At 37.6% G+C, this 18,604-nt stretch overlaps 1 protein-coding gene across 5 annotated transcripts in view; it reads right to left on the bottom strand.

The window, feature by feature from the left end:
- The window catches only part of LOC111160945 (ATRX, chromatin remodeler), a 298,603-nt gene that overhangs the window by 279,380 nt on the left and 619 nt on the right, over positions 1-18,604 (bottom strand). The window lies entirely within an intron of this gene.

Here is an 18,604-nt window from a genome sequence, read left to right as displayed (position 1 = left end):
GGGTATTTACCCCAAAGATACAGATGTAGTGAAAAGAAGGGCCATCTGTACCCCAATGTTTACAGCAGCAATGGCCACGGTCGCCAAACTGTGGAAAGAACTAAGATGCCCTTCAACGGACGAATGGATAAGGAAGATGTGGTCCATATACACTATGGAGTATGATGCCTCCATCAGAAAGGATGAATACCCAACTTTTGTAGCAACATGGACGGGACTGGAAGGGATTATGCTGAATGAAATGAGTCAAGCAGAGAGAGTCAATTATCATATGGTTTCACTTATTTGTGGAGCATAACAAATAACATGGAGGACATAGGGAGATGGATAGGAGAAGGGAGTTGAGAGAAATTGGAAGGGGAGATGACCCATGAGAGACTATGGACTCTGAAAAACAACCTGAGGGTTTTGAAGGGGTGGGGGGTGGGCGGTTGGGGGAGTCAGGTAGTGGGTATTATGGAGGGCACGTATTGCATGGAGCACTGGGTGTGGTGCATAAACAATGAATTCTGTCACGCTGAAAAGAAATTTTTTAAAAAAAGACTGCTATTATCTCTAAACTTTTAATAAATACTCTTTATTAGATTAAGGAGGTTACCTTTAAAAAATAAAATAAAATAGTTAAAAACTATTGTTACCAAATTAAATCAATAAACATTCCAATAATCACTATATTTCACCTGACAAAACATCTTATATTTTCCACCTCTTTTAAATAAACTAAAGGCCAGTTAACAAAACAAAACAAAAAGAAAAAAAAAAGAAAAAGATACTGAACATCAGTATGAGAGCACTGTGGTGTTTCAACTTTATGCACCTACCATGTCCCATTCCCAGCTTGATGGAAGCCATGAAGATGGTGGCCCACATTCCTAGGGAACTTGCAGATGCCAAAGGTAGTGATGTGGATCCTATTCTTAAAGAATTGTGGTTGTGTGTTTTGACCTGTTTGGTTGTTATCTGACAGACTGGGATGTGGGTTTTCTTTCATTCACCAACCAGAACATTCTCAGGAGGAACAAATTCCTAAAACAAACTGGATTTGTCCAAAGAATTTAAAGGCAAATATACTATCCACAGCCACCAGGGCAAGGGATAATACGTGGGCCAGGCACTTGACAGACATAAAAGGATGGGAAGAAAGAAGTCAGAGATACAGGAGAAAATAAGAGCTCCAAAAAGCTCCAGCACATACCAAGGAATTTGGAAGGCCATTCCTATGCTCAAGGCTAGACACATGCTCAGAAAAGACAATAGACCATAAACTTTCACCTTTATCTGACCTTTAGCTTCCACCCAATCAGGAAGTGAGAGTTACAAAAGAGTTTTAAATAACTGGCTAAGCACTGAGAACTACCCCAACACTGAGCCAATATGTTAAGAGAAAAAGTTGTTTTGGTTTGGTTTAGGTTATTGTTTGTTTTTGAACTTTTTTTTTTCTGTCAAACCACTAACTGACCAATAAGCTACCAGAACAAACACTGCAGTACCCACACATGACAAATACAGCCTTTGTGAAAATAGGTTAGAAAGTTCACTAACTGGGGGCACCTGGGTGGCTCAGTCAGTTAAATGTCTGTCTTTGGCTCAGGTCATGATCCTGGAGCTGGGGTTGAGCCCCACATAGGGCTCCCTGCTCAGCTGGGAGCTTGCTTCTCCCTCTCCCACATCCCCTCCCTGCTGCTTGTGCCCTCTTGCTTTCTCTCTCTCAAATAAATAAATAAAATATATTTTTTAAAAAGTTCACTAAGCAAACACCACAACAAGAAGCAACAACATACCCTGGGGAGGGGGGAAAATGTTTTCCAGAATTGCCATATTACAATATTCAAAGTACCTGTTTTCAACAAAAACAGAAGCATGCAAAGAAATAGGAAAAGTATGGCCCATTCCCAGGGAAAAAAGAAGAAATTAACAGAACTGCCCCTAAGGAGGCCCAGATGTTGGAATTAATAGACACGGACTTTAAATAAACTGTTTTAAATATAATCAAAGAGCTAAAGAAACCAGCATGTCTTACCAAAAACAAAGAAAGAAACATAAAAAGGAACCAAATAGGGCACCTGGGTGGCTCAGTTGATTAAACAACTGCCTTCTGCTCAGGTCATGATCCCAGAGTTCTGGGATCATGACCCATATTGGACTCCCAGCTCCATGGGGAGTCTGCTTCTCCCTCTGACCTTCTCCCATCTCACGTGCACACGCGCGCTCTCTCTCTCGCTCTCTAATAAATAAATCTTTAAAAAATGGAACCAAATAAAATTTTAGAGTTGAAAAATACAATAGCAGACATGAAAAATTATTACAGAGGTACAACAGAAGATCTGACCAAGAATAAGAAAGAATAAGTGAATTTAAAGACAGCACCAACTGAGATTACCCAGTATGAGAAGCAGAAAGAGGAAAAATGACCAGAGCATCAGAAACTTGTGAGATACCATCAAGCATAAAACATGCATAAGAGACATGCATAAGACAGTCACAGAAGAGAAGAAAAAGGAGAAAGAATACTTAATAGTCAAAGCAGCCCAAATTCATGAAATATATGAATCTACATATCAAGGTCAATGAATTCCAAGAAGGATAAGGAGAAATCCATAGTGAGACAAAATATAATTAAACTGTCAAAGCCAAAGAAAATCTCAAAATCAATGAAAATTACAAGTACAATGGATCCTCATTACCAGTTGAACACCATGGAAACCAGTAAAGTGAGATGACATATTTAAAGTGCTGTAAAAAAGAGGCACCTGGGTAGCACAGTTTGTTAAGCATGTGACTCTTGGTTTCAGCTCAGGTTATGATCTCAGGGCTCTGAGATCAAATCCCACATGGGGCTCTATGCTCAGTGTGGAGTCTGTATAAGATTCTCCCTCTTCCTTTGCCCCTTCCCTTGTGCTCTCTCTCTCTCTCTCTCAAATAAATAATTTTTTTAAAATTGAGTATTAAAGTGCTGCGAGAAAAACCCTCATCAACCAAGAATTCTGTATCTAGCAAATATAACCTTGAAAAATGAAGAAATATGCCAAAAATTCAAAAGCTGAGAAAATGAACTGCTAGTATACTTGCCCTACAAGAAATGCCAAAAGAAGACTATCAGGCTGAAATGAAACAACACCAAAGTATAACCTGGAGCTATATTATAAAATAAAGAACAATGGTAAAAGCAACCTCATTAGGTAAATATCAATACCTCGTTTTTCTTTTTTTTTATATGTAACTATTCAATCTCTTTACTTGAGTTTATAATAAAAAAAATCCCAAAACAGAAAATCCCAGGATCAGTGGCTTCGCCAGTAGATTCTACCAAACATTTAATGAATAATCATCATTTCTCGAATTCTTCCCAAAAACAGAAGAGGAGGGAACACTTGACTCATTCTATAAGGCCAGCATTAACCTGATACAGAGAAACACATCATAAAAAAAGGGAAAACTACAAACCAATATCCCTTATGAATACTGATGCAAAAGTCCTAAACAAAATACTAGCTATTGATTCAAAAATCCCAAACAAAATGCTAGCAAACAGAATTCAATGACACATCAAAGAATTATACACCATGACCAAGTAGGATTTATCCCAGGAATGCAAAGTGTGACAAAAATATATCAATGTAAAATAGCACATATATAGAAAAAGGGGGGAAATCACATAATCATCTAAATTGTGGTAATCTTTACACCCTACGTGGGGCTTGAACTCTTGATCATGAAATCAAGAGTCACAAGCTTCTGACAAAGCCAGGCAGGCACCCCTGGAACTGATTTAATTTCTTTTAAGCATAGTTTCATAATATTCATTGTACAAGTTCTGAAACTCTTTGATTAAATTCATTCCTATATATTCTTTCTGAGGCTGCTGTAAATAGAAAAAATATTTTCTCAATATCCTCTTTGGATTGTTTATTGCTAGTGTATAGGAATATAACTGCTTTCTGTGTGTTGACCTTATATCCTGCAACTGGGCTGAATTCATTTATTATCTCTAATAGTTTTTTGTGGATTCTTTAGGATTTTCTACATGTAAGATCACATCCTGTACAAACCACTTCATCCTTTACTGCTTGGATTGGTTTTTATTTTTTCTTTTTTAACTTCTGTTGAATAGAAATGGCAAAAACAGGCATACTTGTCTTGTTTCTGATCTCAGGTTGTAAATTTTTAGTCTTTCACTATTAAGTATATTAGCTGTGGGTTTTTCATTAATATTCATTATGCAATTGGGGAAGTTCCTTTCTCTTCCTAGTTCTCTGAGTGTTTTTATTGTGAAAGGGTGTTGAATTTTGTCAGATTGTTAAGTATCTGCCTTTGGCTCAGGTCATGATCCCGGGGTCTGGTGCTGGGATGGAGTCCTGCATCGGGCTCCTTGCTCAGCAGGGAGCCTGCTTCTCCCTCTGCCTGCCACTCCCCGATTGTGCTCTCTAACAAATAAATAAAAATCTTTAAAAAAGAAAAAAGAAAATAGAGGAGTAAATCTTCATGACTTTAGACCTGGCAATCATTTCTTAGATGGCACCAAACACTCATACAACAAAAGAAAAAAATATATAATAGTTTGGACTTCATCCAAACTGAAAACTTTCATGCATCAAAGAACACTACCAAGAGTGAAAAGAAAACCCACAAAATGGAAAAAATATTCACAAATCATATATTTGATAAGGAATTAATATCCAGAATTTGTTTAAGTAGGTTCCAAACCCAGCATGGAACCCTATCCAGGACTTGAACTCACAACCCTGTGATCAAGACCTAAGGTGAGATCAAGGGTTAGACACTTAACTGACTGAGCCACCCAGGTGCCCCAATATCCAGAATTTTTAAATGACTCCTACAACAACAACAACAAAAAGAACAACTTAAAGTTGAGCAAAAGAATTCAATAAACATTTTTTCCAAATAAGATACAGCAACAGCCAAAAAGCACATGAAAAGAGGCTTTATCTCACTAGTCATTAGGGAAATGCAAATAAAAACTACAATAACACTTTACACCTGTAGTATAGCTATTATTAAAAAAACAGACAATACTTAAGTATAGATAATATATAGTGTTATCTTAATTTCAGATACACAAAATAATGACTCAACAATTCTATACATTACTCAGTGATCACCATGATAAATGTAGTCAATATCTACACCAAACAACATTATTACAATTTTATTGACTATATTCTCTATGCTGTAATTTGCCTCTCCGTGACTTATTTATTTTATAACTGGAAGTTTGTACCTCTTAATCCTCTTTATTTCAGTTTAGTTTCTTAATTGTCAACTCATTTGTTTTATAGAGTACAGCTGACACAGTCAACTAAATTTTTTAAGTTAACCTAATTCTTTTTTTTTTTTAGTTAACCTAATTCTAAAACAAAATAAACTGTATGAGTTCATTTTTCTAAAAGACAAAACAAAACAAAAAGCATTGTTGACCAAGAATGTAGAGAAATTCATACCATTATAAAATGTAAGTGGAAATGTAAAACAGTATAACCACCATGGAAACAGTTTAGTGGTTCCCAAAAAATTAAACCTAGAGGAGCGCCTAGGTGGTTCAGTGGGTTAAGCCTCTGCCTTCAGCTCAGGTCATGATCTCAGGGTCCTGGGATCGAGCCCCGCATCGGGCTCTCTGCTCAGTGGGGAGCCTGCCTCCCCTCTCTCTCTGCTTGCCTCTCTGCCTACTTGTGATCTCTTTCTCTGTGTCAAATAAATAAATAAAATTTTAAAAAAAATTAAAGTTAGAATTCCACTTCTGGGTACATGCTCAAAAGAACTGAAAATAGAGACTTCAACAGACATTTGTTCACCAATGTTTACAGAAGCAATATGCACAACAGCCAAGATGAAAACAACACAAATGTCCATCAACAGATGAATAGATAAACTAAATATGTATGGTACATACATACATAATGAATGGAATATTATTTAGCCTTAAAAAGGAATGAAATTCTGGTAACATGCTACAAAATGGATGAACCTTGAGGACATTATGCTAAATAATGAAATAAGCCAAACACAAAAGGACAAATATTGTGTAATTCCACTTATATGAAAGTATCTAGAATACTTAAAATCAGAGACAGAAAATGAAATGGTAGTTACCAATGGATTAGGGGAGAGGGGAATGAAAGTTACTGTTTAATGGGTACAGAGTTTCAGTTTGAGATGACAAAAAGTTCTGGAGTTGGACAGAGGTAACAGATACACAATGATGCAGAATATCGGGAGATATGAGGACTCTTTCAGAGGTAAAGGAAATGCTCCAGAGTTAGAGAGCAATGATGGCTGCACAACACTGAATATGTTTAATGTACTTAATGCCACTGAACTGTACACTTTAAAGTGCTTAAAATGTTAAATTTTATATTTTACTGCAACTACAAAATCACAAAAGAAATATACAAATAACAAGGTTGGTAACACTAATATTTGTCCATTACGGGGCACTTGGGTGGCTCAGTGGGTTAAAGCCTCTGCCTTCAGCTCAGGTCATGGTCCCAGGGTCCGGGGATCGAGCCCCACATGGGGCTCTCTGCTCGGCAGGGAGCCTGCTTCCTCCTCTCTTTCTGCCTGCCTCTCTGCCTACTTGTGATCTCTATCTGTCAAATAAATAAATAAAATCTTTAAAAAAAAAATTTGTCCATTACCATTCTCCCTTCCAGCACAAGAAAAATCTCTAAAATCTATTTTTTTTAGTATTTTATTTATTTATTTGACAGACTGAGATCACAGGTAGGCAGAGCCGAAGGCAGAGGCTTTAACCCACTGAGCCACCCAGGCGCCCCTAAAATCTATTTTGAAAGTTCATAGGTATGCACATATAAACTATCTCCATATCTGCCATATTTGTTGCCAGGAAAATATATTTCTGTGATTTATTATCTTCTTGTCTTATTTATTTTTTGTCTAAAAGCACTTAAGGGCAGAGTCTAAATTTTTCTGGTTTTATTAGGCTCAGTACCAACAGTACCTACTTGGGCAAATAAACACTATTCAGAATTTGTATGAAAATGTCAACCTTTCCGGGGGTGCCTGGGTGGCTCGCTTGGTTAAGCGTCTGCGTTCAGCTCAAGTGATGATCCCAGGATCCTGGGATCAAGCCCTGCATCAGACTCCCTACTCAGAAAGGAGCTTGCTTCTCCCTCTACCACTGCTACTCCCCCTGCTTGTGTTCTCTGTCAAATAAATTAATAAAATCTTTAAAAAAGATGTCAACCTTTCCAAAACATTTAAGAAACCATGACGGGGGCACCCAGGTGGCTCATTCAGTTAAGTGTCTGACTTCGGCTCAGGTCATAATCTCAGGGTCCTGGGATCAAACCCCCACATCGGGACGCCTGCTCAGCAGGGAGTCTGCTTCTCCCTCTCCCACTCCCTCTGCTTGTGTTCCCTCTCCCGCTGTGTCTCTCTGTCAAAGAAATAAAATCTTTAAAAAAAAATGAAGACTTCCTGAAACAGATATTGTACTGTATGTTAACTAGAATTTAAATAAAAAATTAAAAGAAAAAAGAGACACAATGGAGGACTAAAAACACTCCAATCTATTTTTTTAAAAGATTTTATTTCTTGGGGTGCCTGGGTGGCTCAGTGGGTTAAAGTCTATGCCTTCAGCTCAGGTCATGATCCCAGGGTCCTGGGATCAAGCCCCTCATCGGGCTCTCTGTTCAGCAGGGAGACTGCTTCCTCCCCTCTCTGCCTGCTTCTCTGCCTACTTGTGATCTCTGTCAAATAAATAAAGAAAATCTTTTTTTAAAAAAGGTTTTATTTCTTTGAGAGAAAAAGAGAGCATGAGCAGGGGGAGGGGCACAAGGAAAAGGACAAGCAGACTCCATGCTGAGCAGGAATCCCAACGTGGGACTTGATCCCAGGACCCTAGGATCATGACCCGAGCCAAAGACAGGCGCTTAACCAACTGAGCCTCTCAAGTACCCTATCTTTTAGATATAAAAGTATACATGCTCTAATGGAAGTAAGAAATTACAAATTTGTAATAAAGCAGCAATATTTGAATAAGGTCAGCATTCTGCCTTATTATGTCTAAATAGCAGTCTCTGTGTAATACTCTAAATAAAAATTAAATTGCAATAAAGGTCACCATGTTCATGTGGGCCTAATTACTAAAAGCTTTAGGAAATGTTTCATTATTTCATAAATACAGTTCATTCCAATGATGTACCACACCCCACCCAGACAGTCTTCAAATGGAGACAAGAGGCAAAGAATGTGGCAAGAGCAAGAAGCAAAGCCAGAAGTTTTATTCCTGTTTTAAGGAGTTATAAGAAAAGGGTCTTTAGGTGAGAACTGTGGTTCTATTCCTCTGCAGAAAAAAAATACAATTTTAAGACATTTAGATTTTAGAAACAGAAAACAGCACCTGTTTCCACAATTCATTCTTCAAGTTAGGCAGGTAACCCTAGCTCCCATTCAGAATAATCAGGTTATTGTTTAGAATTCAGATGTCAGAGACAAATCATGGAAAACACTAATAAGTGGATGGCAGTATTCAGGAACACAAGTCATTTAAATTTTTCAGTATCTACTGGAATGGGAACAAAGGAGGAAGAAGTATCCAGAAGTCATCCTTTCCTGCCTTGAAATTCCATCTTTTACCCATGTTCATTCTACCAGATTCAAGTACTAAACTACTGTGTTCTTATACCATATATGTCAGTAGCACTCAGCTGGTACTTAGCATCTGCTACTATACTTTTAGGGGGAATGGGAGTTGAACATATATGTCTATATTCTCCTAAATATATTCCTTTTCTAAAGGACTGTTCTATCTCCTCAGTATTTCCAATGACTGGCATAGAGTAAACTCATATATAACCCCATGCTCAAAATATTCAAAGGCTCCCCATTCCTAAGCATAGCATTCAAAGCTCTCTGCAAGATAATTCACACATGACTTTCTAATCATACCACAACTCAGCTCAAAAAAGTTTCCCTTCCTCCTCTTCTACTGAATTTTCTTTTACTTCTCTCATAATAAGCAATACATTCTGCTTATAGTTCCTTCTTTAAAACTCAAAGTACTCTCTACTGGAGTGTAAGCTCCTCAAAGGAGGAAACTGGTCTGGGTTCATCTTTTTTCCCATGTGGGAAATAACAAATTGCCCTGTACAGAGGAATAATAAATGCTTACTAAAATGAAGATAGTATCTGCTCAGAGATTCCTTAAAAGAAGGGTGGTGATTTGTTGAGCATTTTAAAAAAACAACCCTGAAGTCATTTAGTACCCTCCAACATTCTCTCTTCCGTGTCTAAACAGATATTCAGTAAGCGGTGTTGGATGCATGATAGTCAGCCTTTGAAAGAAATATATTATTTCATATACTTAACGAGTAACAGGTGCAGTCACTTTAATATGAAACATTCACTCTTGATTCTCTACTTTTAGCAGACACTCAGAATACACAATGAAAATTCATAAATAGGATGTTTTGTGGTTTTGAATTTTGGGGGTATATGAAGAAGGTGGAAAGGGGAAAAGCAAAAAAAAAAAAAACAGTAAGAAGTGGGCAAATTCTTCCCAACTCTATAGAAATTAACCAAACCTAGCTTCAAATACCTAAATTATATGGCAGAGAATAAGCTGATTGATAAGCTTAGTATTAAAACAAAATACATTTTAAAATACAGTAAAAGATATCATACGCCTCCTGATAAAACATGCTGAGAAAGACACAGCATTACTTCACAGTATTTCTAGCAAAATACACGATCACAAAGAAATATCACACAAACCCAAATTAACTACCCTGTTCTTCAAAAATATGTAAGGGAAAAAAACAGCAAGGTACAGTGCTCTAGAGTAAAGAAGATTAAAGAGACATGACAATGAATTGCAATGTATGCTCCAAAATTGGATGCGAGACCAGAGAAAAAGAAATTTTTTTCTTTCACTATAAAGGACGTTATGAAGCAAAACGTGAATAAGGTCTTTAGATTAAAAACTGCATTGTATAGGGGTGCCTGGCTGGCTCAATCAGTGGAGCATGCGACTCTTGATCTCAGGGTTTTGAGTTAAAGCCCCACAGTGAGTGTACAGATTGCTTAAAAATAAAATCTTAGGGCACCTGGGTGGCTCAGCCCATTAAGCATCTGCCTTTGGCTCAGGTCATGATCTCGGAGTCCCGGACTGAGCCCCACAACAGGCTTCCTGCTCAATGAGAAGGCTATTTCTCCATCTCCCTCTGCCCCTGCCCCCTTTTCGTGTGTGCATGTCTGTACATGCTCTCCCTCTCAAACAAATAAAATCTTTTCAAAAAATCTTTTAAAAAAAGAAACAGTATCAATGTTAATTTCTAATTTTGCTAACTACACTGAGGCTAAGTAAGAGAATATTCCCATTTTGGTGAAATACATATTGAAGTATTCAGGGATAAAGGAGTATTGTGTTTGTAATTTACTCTCTGAATCAAAAAAATATATAGACAGAATGATAAAGCAAATGTAAAAAATTACTATCTGCTGAATCTGGGTGAAGGGCCTGTAAGAATCTGCATACTATTTTTGCAAATTAAGTTTGAATTTGTATTTTTTAACTTTTTATTTTGACATATAGTAAAAAGGAGATGACTATTCTTTACCTCCTTGAAGGTAGATCAGATTCATCTCCCGAGGGTACAGTTATTAAAAACATTTTTTTAAAAATCATTCAATAAAATACTGCATGAGATCAATGAGACACTAACTAGAAAGTTGTTCTAAGCAAATGTCTTTGATCTCTGGATATTTTTTAAATGTTATTTATAAAAACACCAAATGTCTTTTATGGGAGGACTAAGTTACTAGCCAAAATGTATATTAATACAGATTTTTTTATAATGTAAACTCCATGGGGACAAGGCTTTAATTTGTCCTGTTCACCTAAGCAGTCCTTTGAACAGTTACTGGCACATGGCAATAGAAATCAGTAATAACTAGTATCTGAGTAATTAGCATGTCCCAGACACTAACATAAATGCTTTGTTGTCCTTTAACTAATTTAATCTTCATATAGTCCAAGAAATACTTGGTGTATGAATTGGTACTTTTTGCAGGATGACAATTACAGTCAGTTCTGAAATCAAATGAGTTCCTAAAACTCACCAGGTTATGCAAAATTATGCAATGAACACCACAAGATTCATACGGGAAATGGGGTTAGAAGCACAACACTCAAAAAACTTCATCATAACACATTTTTTAAAAGATAGAAACCTAATAAAAATGATAGCACAATTTTGCATAGTTTACACGAGGTGATTAAGAAATATAAAAACACAACAATAAATACAGCACTTTACCTTGAAAAAGACCTGAAGTTTGCTTGTGGAAGTACATCAGAAGGGCTGCAGCTCATGAATTACTGTGAAATGATGGGAGGAGGGTTATCTGAAATCCGATGGAAAACTATAACAACAGATGTGGATGGGAGTGGCTTAAAACACAAGGGGTGCACTGAGCTAGCCAACAGATGTTTGAGGTATGAGGTGTGTACATGTATATGCATGTATTTAATGCAGTTCAGTATAGCTGGGTGTAGTTTCCTACATTCACCCAGGGAAAACTTTCTATAAAGGATCAGACAGTAAAATTTTTTAGGCTTTGTGGGTCTTTGTTACAACTATTCAACTCCAAGATCATGGTACAAAAGCAGCCACAGACAATATACACAAAAGGGCTTGGGTGTGTTCCAACAGAACTTTATTTATAAAAACAGACCACTGGTTGGTGATCATAATTTGCTGATCCCAAACCTTTGCATATGAAAATGCAAATTTTGTCTTATGCTCAAATTGTTCCCTGATGTATCAATCTTGTTGGGACAAATATGCATATTCAAAACAAGCATTATTGCAGAACTAGGTTTGGAATGCTATCATGCAAACCAAAAAATAATTAATATAATTCAAATAAGCAAAATAACAAATCTAGTATTATATGAAAAGAAACTGCTTTGATTTTAGACTTTATAAATCAGTGATTATCCAAAAGTTAACTGACCACGTCAAATGGCCAAAATAAAAACAACTAAGGACAGATTTTGAACAATCGATAATAGTCAATCAAAATTTGTGCATTAAATTCTACACAATCTTTAAGAAAAGTGGAAAACTTTTGACAGTTCAGGCTCACTTACAAAGGGCACATGTGGCTTTTTCAAGATCATCAAGCTGCAAAAGTTAACATACAAACTGCACTTAGAAGATGAGTAAGTTCTGGACATCTAATGCATAGCATGGTTACTATAGTTAACTATACTACATACTTGAAAGTTGCTAGAGAGTAGATTTTAAATGTTCTCACCATAAGAACAAAAAAATGGTTATGTGAGGTGAGGGATGTGTTAACTAACCTTATCGTAGTAAACATTTCAAAATATATACATATATTAAATCAACACCCTGTACAACTTAAACTTACACAATGTTATATCTCAACTATATATCAATAAAGCTGGGGAAAAACATACTAATTGCACAAAGGTTATACAATATTTGTCCAGGAACTGAGTTAAAAATTCTCAGCTGACCTGCTTCCAAAGAGAAAACACTAATATATATAACAATCCTTTGCTTGCTGTATCTCACATTTGGACTCTCCCCCAGTTTTCTTTGTCAAAACTGTACCCATCCTTCCAAGGGCCAGATTCAAATGCTTTCTCTATGAAGTCTTCCCTGGACCCCATGAGAAATATCTTCATATTCTGGGGGCACCTGGGTGGCTCAGTGGGTTAAGCCTCTGCCTTTGGCTCAGGTCATGATCCCGGGGTGCTGGGATCAAGCCCCACATCTGGCTTTCTGCTCAGCAGGGAGCCTGCTTCTCCCTCTCTGTCTGCCTACCTCTCTCCTACTTGTGATCTCTTTCTCACCCTCTCTCTCTCTCTGTCAAGTAAATAAATAAATAAAATCTTTAAAAAAATATCTTCATATTCTGAATTTAGTTTTTACCTACTGCAGCATTTGCTACTTTATATCCTGCTTCAAAATTATTTGTGTACACATCTGTAATTTCCTCTGCCATATGGAAAATAAGACTAATCTTTAGCCATACTAATCCCTCTGCATGGGCAGCCCTTTTTCACAGCCAACCCTTAACCGCTAACTCATCTTCAAGACGCAATACAGATACCACCTCCTCTGTGAAAGTTTCCTAGACATCCCCGAAATTAGGCTTTCCTTCATTTCTGGTACCCAATAAAACCAATATATCTCTATTTTAGCCTGGTTTTATACCTGCTTATTTACTTATTATCTCCCTCACTAGGTTAAGAATGCCTTAAGGAGATGAGAATTTTGTTTTATTAAACTTTGCATGCCATAGCCCAGTGCCTGGCCCCTAGTTGATACTCAAGTATTTGATCAACTAATAAAGCATTCTCCCAAAATATGAAGTATAGGATATAAACACATGAAAACCAATGCTATACCAACAATTTCTTAAACAAATATTGTATAGAACAGTCAACAAGAAAGCTGGACTGTAGTTACCAAGAATGGCTACTTCAAGCCAAAACTGAAAGACAAAGTCTCAAGAAACAGGATCTGAAAATAGTGACTATAGCACACAATTCACAGAACCTTTTCCCAGGGCAAAAAGCACAACTGGCCAGAATAAAAAAGTCTTTTCAGAAGTATCATCTCTAATCATAAAAGGGCAGACAGAAAAAGGGGCACCTGAGTGGTGCAGTAGGTTAAGCATCCGACTCTTGGTTTCAGCTCAGATTGTAATCTCAGGATGGTGAGATGGAGCCCCACACTAGGCTCTGTGCTCAGCATGGAGTCTGCTTGAAACTCACTCTCCCTCTCCCTCTGCCCCTCCCCCCTGCACTCTCTTGCTCTCTAAAATAAATAACTAAATCTTCAAATAAAAAGGGGGAGAAATACAATATCCTGGATTAATAATCTTTCAAAATAGAAGACATCCTGAGCCACAATAATATTAACAAACTTCTCAACAAAAAGGGTTTCCTTTCCAGTATTTGCACAAATACGTGTACATTGATGACAGAGGATACCATCAACAAAACACCTGTATCCAAACCATGTACGTTTAAAAAAAAAAAAAAGATATGCATACATGGCTAAAGAAACTTCCCTTTATCACTACCCTTCTTCCTACCCCTCAAAGTAAAATTTAAAAAATGGTCAACATTTACATAAGCAGGACTATTTTTTTTATCTTTATTTAAAACTCTACACCCAATGTGGGGCTCAAACTCACAACCCTAAGATCAAGTGTCATATGCTTTACCGACTGAGCCAGCAAGGCACCCCCATTTTATTTTTAATAACCTTATAGAACCTTATAGTTCATCTCGCAAATGACAAAGCAGAAGCCTGGAAAGGATGAATTTGTCAAAGGTCCTATAATGAGTTAAGCAAGAGAGCTGTACCTAGAAAACCCAGGATTGGCTCGGAGTTCAGTGTTCATTCCTCTACACCAGCAGTTCTCAAACTTTTAATCTCAGGAGCTCTTTACACTCTTAAAACAGTTAAGAATTAGCAAAGGCCACAAAGAGCTTTAGTTTATTGGGCGCCTGGGTGGCTCAGTGGGTTAAGCCGCTGCCTTCGGCTCAGGTCATGATCTCAGGGTCCTGGGATCGAGCCCCGCATCGGGCTCTCTGCTCAGCAAGGAGCCTGTTTCCTCCTCTCTCTCTGCCTGCCTCTCTGCCTGCTTGTGATCTCTGTCTGTCAAATAAATAAATAAAATCTTTAAAAAAAAAAAAAGAGCTTTAGTTTATTGCCTTTTAAGAACCACTGTTATAGGGGTGCTTGGGTAGCTCAGAGAGTTAAGGCCTCTGCCTTCAGCTCAGGTCATGATCCCGGGGTCCTGGGATAGAGCCCCGCGTTGGGCTCTCTGCTCAGCAGGGAGCCTGCTTCCTCCTCTCTGTCTGTCTGCTTCTCTGCCTACTTGTGATCTCTGTCAAATAAATAAAAATTTTTAAAAAAAGAACCACTGTTATAACCATGTTACTTCCTCCAGAACTGCAGGCTTTATCAGTTATCTATTAAACCTATTCCCATTTTACAGGTAGAGAAACGGAGGATAAATATCTTGCATGTCTGCTATCAAGACAATCATAAGACAAACATTAGCATACACGTACAGAGGAATCCCACTTAGGTGCTCCTTTTACTGTCCTACTATAGTCAACGTTCCCAAGAGAAGATCTAAACATCATTTTCCTATGGCTTAAAAACCATTTGAACAGCTTTTGCCAATGTTCAAGAAAACAAATTCTGGAGGAAAGGACTTCATGTAAACCCAAGATTTGCCTGATATAATCCACAAATTTGGGGCGCCTGGGCGGCTCAGTGAGTTAAAGCCTCTGCCTGCGGCTCAGGTCATGATCCTGGGGTCCTGGGATCGAGCCCCGCATTGGGCTCTCTGCTCGGTGGGGAGCCTGCTTCCTCCTCTCTCTCTCTGCCTGCCTCTCTGCCTACTTGTGATCTCTGTCTGTCAAATAAATAAATAAAATCTTTAAATAATCATCATCATCATCATCATCATCCACAAATTTATTCAGACTCCAAGAGTGAAACAGACACATAAAAACAATTTCTCACAGAAAAATTATTTCACACACCTGTATCTATATAGAAATTTCTTTAAGTACTACATGTATCTTATCTCTAGAAATACAATATATAACTGAAAGCTTATGGTCAAACTATACCAAGGGTTGCCAATAATGAGAACTGGCATGATCAAAATTAAAGTCACAAACATCTTTCTTTTCACCCAATCAGCAACATAACCAAACAACTGGTATTTAAATTCTTTCAAAACCCTTTATAAAAATTGCATGTACTCCCCCTCCACAGCCTGGCTTAATACCTTCCACTTAGTGGGAATGCAAATATTTCACAGATAACAGTTTTCAAACATTAGGTTAGTAGGCAATGATTGTGAATTACCACCCTAACAGATAGTTTCTAAGACATTTTCCCAGCATCTCTCCATTTAGACAACTTCTGCCTTTTGCAATTTAAGACCATGAGGCACCTGACTGTCTCAGTCAGTGGAGCACCTGACTCGATCTCAGGGTTATGAGTTTAAGCCCTACACTGGCCACAGAGCTTCTTAAAAACAAATAAATTAAAAAATAAAATTTAAGACCAATAACAAGTTATACTGCGGTCAGCTGCCATAAAGGTTAGAATGACAAGTCCCGGGGAGCCTGGGTGGCTCAAGTGGTTAAGTGTCTGCCTTCGGCTCAGGTCATGATCTTGGGGTCCTGGGACTGAGCCCTGCACCAGTCTCCCTAGTTTAGTGGGGAGCCTACTTCTACCTCTCCCTCTGCCCCTCCCCACTGCTCATGCTCTATCTCAAATAAATAAAATCTAAAATAAAAAGAAAGACAAAAGTATCTCTGACCTTTATACAAAAATAGTTTATCTGTCAATCAGAAGCTTATCTTTCATAATGATAAATATTTCAAGAAACAAGCCAATCTTATTTAAAATAAAATACATAACAAAAGCTCCTTAAAAACAATAACAAAAGCTTTTAAAGACTGAGCCACTGATTCTTCAGTGTATGATTTAGGCAGGTCATCAATTTATTTCCCTCTCTTCTTGCCTTTTGGCTATTTTTTCACCACAGAATCATAGAAAATATTGTTTTTTATGAACACTAGTAAAAATCAGAACTACTCTTTGTTCCTATTTAAGTGCTCAACAAAAGTTCTGATACAAAAAAATCTGGCACTATTGTGTAAAATAAAATTAATGATAATGTATAGAACTGCTCTATTATTTCTATCTCACATTAGGAGAGAATCAAGAGTGATTCAGTACTGCGAGTTCAACTCACTCAAGCACTACCTGCAGATTATCCTCTATGATTATGACTTGAGATGAATGACACTTCAGCCTGAGACAGTTCTGAACACCCACTTGGTGCACTTTCCCAGTAAATAATCGGGGAGCATCATACATTTTTAAATTAACATTTATATATGTGGTTCTTTACAAGGGGTTTTTCATGTAGCTTAAGAATTTCCTGGAATTAATTAAATGTTTCAGTTTTTCTCATTATCTCATCTGTACATAAAAGGCAAAATATTTTAACAGCTACAAGCTCTAAGACCTATATCAAAGAACCACAATCAATAGTAGCTAATAGGAACTTCTTCCTTTGTAATGCTTGGGCTAAATTAAAATGATCATAATCACATTAGACATGGCAGCTCAAGGGGGCATTAATGCCTTGTGGTTAAGAACATAAGTTCTGGGGGCACCTGGGTGGCTCAATGGGTTAAGCCTCTGCCTTCGGCTCAGGTCACGATCTCAGGGTCCTGGGATCGAGCCCCACATCAGGCTCTCTGCTCAGCAGGGAGCCTGCTTCCACCTCTCTCTGCCTACTTGTGATCTCTGCCTGTCAAATAAATAAATAAAATCTTAAAAAAAAAAGAACTAAGTTCTGGAGTAAAAACGGGGCTCAATTCCAGCTCCACCAATTACAAGCTGTATAGCTTTAGTCAAGTTCTTTGATTTCCCTATGCTTCAGTTTCCTCCTCAGCTATAAAATGAGGAACACTAAGTACCTACCCTATAGTTGTTTTAAGAATTAAGATTATACAGGTGAAGGTCAACAACAAGCACTCTTCAAGACCAATACAAAAAAACTGACCCTGGCACAGAATGAATGAAGTCTTCTTTTTGTGAGGCTTTCAGTAAAATCTAGAGGTTATATTTACCTATAAGGTACACCCTTCATGTAAACTAACATGAGCACCTAATAACCAGCCAACAAGTTGTACTGGGTACCTCTTACATACCCAATGCCCAATAAATAAAGGTTTATTGTGGCTGGACCAATTAACATAAATTCAGAAACCGAGACTACAATCTTTACACAGCTAGGGATCTGTAATCTAAGAACTAAGGTTTTTTTTTTTCTCAAGTGAAGGAAAATATCTTCTATCTACTGCTTATTAATGTAGAAAATAGGCATAATAGGTATCACAGGCTCATTCCCAAACTCCACATGCTCTAAAAGCTTCTACTATCATAATACTTACTCAAAGGCACATTTTGCCAACTACCAATGCAATTCTGATCCATGCTCCCTTTAGTATTCTCTATTTTGCCCCTAGGCGCCAAGGATACATTTCAGAGCAGAAAAATTACTTAATTCACAAGAGATGAAAAGTCAAATGTCAAAGAGCCTGAAAAGCAAGCCAGCCACCCGTGTAAAAATACTATATACTTCATATTAACAACTCATATTTTTAGACACTACCAAGAAGCAAATCAGAAGCACAAGAGAAAAACAACCTCAACCTAATAAACATACTTGATAGGTTAGAGGAGGCCTGCCAGGCACAGCTTCCCTTGCAATAAATCTTACGTCCCATCGACCCATATTAACCTGCTCCTCATCCCTCACGGAATAAATTTTTTAAAAGTAGGGTCTAATTACTTTTGCTCGAAATTTGCCAGCAAGTGGAGAAACATCTGAGATCTGCCTTACCACCCATCAAACCTTGACTTCATGAAAAGTATACTGGGGTATACCCTGTGTTACCACCCCTTTGCCTAGAAATAAACCCAAGGATACCCCTCAAGATATGGAGTAGGGAAGGAATGTAAAAACCTAGCAA

The sequence above is a fragment of the Enhydra lutris genome, unplaced genomic scaffold (genome assembly GCF_002288905.1).
Source record: "Enhydra lutris kenyoni isolate GAN:26980312 unplaced genomic scaffold, ASM228890v2 scaffoldscaffold79, whole genome shotgun sequence".
Classification (NCBI taxonomy): Eukaryota; Metazoa; Chordata; class Mammalia; order Carnivora; family Mustelidae; genus Enhydra; species Enhydra lutris.
Note: the sequence above shows the minus strand (reverse complement) of the source record. Positions and strands in the feature narration are given on the sequence as shown.